The sequence below is a fragment of the Orbicella franksi genome, chromosome 4 (genome assembly GCF_964199315.1).
Source record: "Orbicella franksi chromosome 4, jaOrbFran1.1, whole genome shotgun sequence".
NCBI lineage: Eukaryota > Metazoa > Cnidaria > Anthozoa > Scleractinia > Merulinidae > Orbicella > Orbicella franksi.
In genome coordinates, this window is record NC_138148.1 from 29164801 (window position 1) to 29169800 (window position 5000).

A 5000-nucleotide genomic window follows, 5' to 3' on the forward strand; every position below is an offset into this window, starting at 1 on the left:
AGCCGGCCTTTTGCATGTATTTGTATATTTACTCATAAAACTCTTTGTCGTTGTCGTATGAAAAAAATGTACAGGAAAATTGCAAATGAAAAGAATAGGGTTTAGTGATAAAAGGTCAGATCGAATCAAGGAATGAGTTGAAACTAACGTAACATAGTTCACTTGACAATTGTATGTCGGGCTTATAAGTGGAGAACGCTAAGAATTGTACAATACTAGCTTTATTAACACCATAGGCAAATGACATTGGTCTGACTGCTAAGGAAAATCATATTTTAGAGTCAGCTTTGTATAAAGCAATGATTATGCATACATTCTTGGGAACAGCAAAAAATGATTTAGAACAAACGTTTTAAGTATAGTGTTCATTCCGTGCAATGGGGTGTAAATAAAGGGTTCTGGAAGAAAAGACTCTTATTTTATACCACTGATGACAAGCAAAAAAGTCATATGGGTACCCAGGTTAAAAATATTTAAATAACTCTATTAATTAATACCAGCTCTAATTTAAAGGGAAAAGTTATGAGAATAAATAAAAGTTGTCTGTACGACGAAGCATGCCTTCACTGTTTAGACTGAGAGTCCTAAAGCTTTTTTAGCATGTATTCGAATATCTTATGACGATAAGCCCGCCACTCACCCCACCCCACGCCGTACCGTTTTCACTCAGCGGCTGGTCAGCGGTCAGGTTTATGAGGTAAACATGGCGATCACTTCCTGATTACCGTCCTTATCGATCAGAAAATCAAAATGCCAGCGTGATATTGCCTCGAAGATGAAGCAGTTATGTTATTTGATTCGTACTTCACATTCGAGTCGAAGCTTAGGTGGCACAGGTTATTTCTTACGGTGGAATCGACGAGGAGAATTCGAACACTAGTTGTAGTGTTTGAATTGTTGGAAGAAATGGTCGCATGGGGATGTAGGAATGGTAAGTTTTAACGAACAATTTCAAATTTTGACGCTTGAATTGAAAGTAAAGTTCATTTGAATGCTTTCGTATGTATTTCTGACGGTTTTAGATCTACCTGCTCGATTTATGTTTGCTAAGCTTCATGTTGACAAGTCCCTCAAAATGGCGGCCAAACTTGGAGATTGCCGAAAATGAGGTAAGTTCACGGAGTTATAAAGTTTTAGTAAAGGTCGGGGCGCAAAGTTTTTTTCTGTAGTTACCTTTTCTCTGGCACCTACCTCCTAGCTATGTTAGTTGGATCAGTTAAGAACGCCTCACTTTTTCAAAAATTTACTTTGAATTTGATCGGTTTTCGCGTGTGTGACTTAAGCGAACCGATAAGGTGTCACTCAAGTCTTCCTGTTTGCTTGATTGAAACGTGATGTTCACGAAAGTCGCCTCGATGGATAAGATAGAGTTAATATACATGGCTGTGGTATTTGCTTTTTGCTGAGTCCCGTAGATTTTTGTAAATTGTCCTCCAAAGTTGTCTCAAATTTAAGTCTTAAAAAGTGTCACAACAGGCCTTCGCTCGATTGAAATTTAATTTCCGTAAAACTCTGAAAAATAAAGAGATCCGATCAAACGGATTGTGGTTTTAGAATAGGTACATGAATGTCTTACAACACACAAGAAATGAGCTAAATCTGTGTCTCAAGCAAAATCGACCGGACCGCTCTTACAGAGACACTCTCTTAATTACTAAGTGTATAATAGTCAGTCTAATTCTGTATTGTAACAAGCTAATGGCAACTTACAAGAACGCGCAAGTGATGAGATTACAACAATGTATCTACGAGCGCCTTAATTACTAAGTGTATAAGTGTATAATAGTCAGTCTAATTATGTATTGTAACGGACGCGATTTTTGGATCTAAATTCCCGTCTTTTATTAAGACCATGAGGGCTGAGTGTAAATAGCTGGGAGGTCCAATAGGCCTCTCTGGTCAATAACAACTTATCAATATACGCAGCAACCCCCTGGCTAGTAATTTGTTCGATGACGATAAAATTAATTTCGGAAATTTCGTGCCTAGTACAATTAAAATGGACTGCAAGCTCACACGTCTTTTTGTTGGTGAGCATGGATGATTTGTGATTGCGAAAACGTACTTTAAATTCTGTTGTGGTGGAACCTACATACTGCAATTTGCATTTATTGCACGAGGCCAAGTAAACAACGTTTTTGGAAGAGCAAGACAATTTTTGCTTTATCTTGTAGACTCGGCCTGTGGAAAAGCTTTTAAATTTGGAATCTTGAATTAAAAAAGTTTTGCAAAGATCACAACGAGTACAACATTTGAAGCACCCTCCCATTTCGTTCTCTGCCCGAAGGCCGAAACGTCATATTAAAAGCCGGAACAGTTAGAAGTTTGCTTCATGACGCCTCATCTTACACTTAACTAAAATTCACATTGAAGCACGGTATCTTTTGATCCTTCTACTGGAAGTCACCGTTTGGAAAACCATATTATTCTGCCTATATATATATATATATATATATATATATATATATATATATATATATATATATATATATATATATAAACGTTTGATAAAGCAAGGACGGACAACTTCTGACGGTAAAAAAAGTTAAAAATTTAAAAATTTAATAGAAAAACGTTTCGGTCTTAGACCTTCATCAGTTACAAGAGAAAAAGGACGAAAACTAAGTTTAAATACGGTTACAGTGTGGGAGATTACGCAACGAAATGAAAAATACAATATTGTGCTATTAATACATCGTGATTAATACAATACAGGAAGAAAATGCAAAACGAGAAATACAATGCTGTACTATAAATTGCGTCATACAGGGTGATAATTAATAGACCAAACGAAAAGAATACAATACTGTGCATAAATTACATTATAGAGCGTGATAATTGCAGAACTAGGTTAAATTCAACCTAAAAACTAAAAGAGTTAAAATAGATAAAACGGACTCTTGCAATGCGGTAAATATAACGGGAAAAATAGTTTGCAAAGATAAGCAGAAGAAACCTACGTTTACGCTGGACAAGGTTAATAACAAAATCCCAAATCGAGGCCTTTGGAGCATTAAAGGGTTGACAAACAACAAAATCCCTGGAGGGGCCCTTAAACAATAAGCTGTAATAAGATCCCAGGCAGGGCCTTTGAGCATACCTAACACCCAAAAAGCTGACAAAATCCAAGGAAGGGCCTTTGAACTGCCTTATGGCGCGAACGCATATTTACACAAGAGAAAGTTAATTATAACAAATTCTGTTTTTGGAGTGAAATTCTTTTCTTTTATTTAAGCCATGGGGAGCCAAAGAGAACAGTTGAGCACTCCAATAAGCCTCTTTCGTAATTAAAGACCTATCGATCTCGTCTGAGTCATTAGGGGCCTGCACCTGATCAATGCATTGGAATTCAAAATCATCCAAGGAGTGTGGAATTTTATTGAAATGTACTGCTACCTCACAAGTGGTTTTGTTTGTGAGCATAGCAGACTTGTGGTTAAATATGTGTTCGCGCCATAAGGCAGTTCAAAGGCCCTTCCTTGGATTTTGTCAGCTTTTTGGGTGTTAGGTATGCTCAAAGGCCCTGCCTGGGATCTTATTACAGCTTATTGTTTAAGGGCCCCTCCAGGGATTTTGTTGTTTGTCAACCCTTTAATGCTCCAAAGGCCTCGATTTGGGATTTTGTTATTAACCTTGTCCAGCGTAAACGTAGGTTTCTTCTGCTTATCTTTGCAAACTATTTTTCCCGTTATATTTACCGCATTGCAAGAGTCCGTTTTATCTATTTTAACTCTTTTAGTTTTTAGGTTGAATTTAACCTAGTTCTGCAATTATCACGCTCTATAATGTAATTTATGCACAGTATTGTATTCTTTTCGTTTGGTCTATTAATTATCACCCTGTATGACGCAATTTATAGTACAGCATTGTATTTCTCGTTTTGCATTTTCTTCCTGTATTGTATTAATCACGATGTATTAATAGCACAATATTGTATTTTTCATTTCGTTGCGTAATCTCCCACACTGTAACCGTATTTAAACTTAGTTTTCGTCCTTTTTCTCTTGTAACTGATGAAGGTCTAAGACCGAAACGTTTTTCTATTAAATTTTTAAATTTTTAACTTTTTTTACCGTCAGAAGTTGTCCGTCCTTGCTTTATCAAACGTTTTTAAATTCATTTTTGCGGTGAGGCTTGGACTGTGAATCTTCATTGATCCTCCTGACGCAGTGGCATTCTTTGTTGGCTTGAGGCATTTTATAACCGTTTTTATATATATACAATGTGGGAGGAAAAACACAAATAAACTACAAGTTCACCCCTACAAGCCTGTTTCGTGGTTGCCCACTCATCAGGGGATTTAATAAGAATAATCTTTACCACCGTTTATATACAATATAATTTACATAATATATGCAGCGCGAAATTTAACGGGTTAGTTGTTTCGTAGGAGGGCTTTGTTTCTGTGGCGGCAAGATGATACGAGTTCATTACGTTTGTTAAGTGTTGATAGCTCGGGTTGGCAGATGATAAGGAATTTTTCTTTAAGGCAAAGGTTACATCTTTTGCTTGAGCTGTTATACGGCGAGTGTGAGGAGAGAATGCGCCAGGAAATAAAGTGTTCGATGTCATTGTCTTTGAGGGTCCAGATGTGCTTGCTGAGTTCGGTCGAGTTTCTGTGTTTAGCGTGGCGGAATGATGCGGTGTGGTTTCTGTATCTAGTTTTGAAGTCGTTCTCTGTGAGTCCAATGTACGTTTCTGCCGTGTTGTTGTCTTTGCGTGTTACGGTGGCTTGGTAGATCACAGATGATTGTAGGCAGTTTCCGTCGAGCGGGCATGCGTTCTTTTGTCGGCAGTTACATGACTTTTTGTTGTTGATGGTAGCGGCGGCGGCGGTGTCATCAGTCGGCATAGATGCAGTTAGGATGCGTTTGTTATGGCTGTCGATTATTTGTTTTGTGTTGTTCATGCAGCTGTAGCTGATCTTAATGGTGTTTCGGTTAAAGATCTTTCTTAGTTTGTGATCTTTCGGAAAGTGCTTATCTATTAGGGCGAGGAAT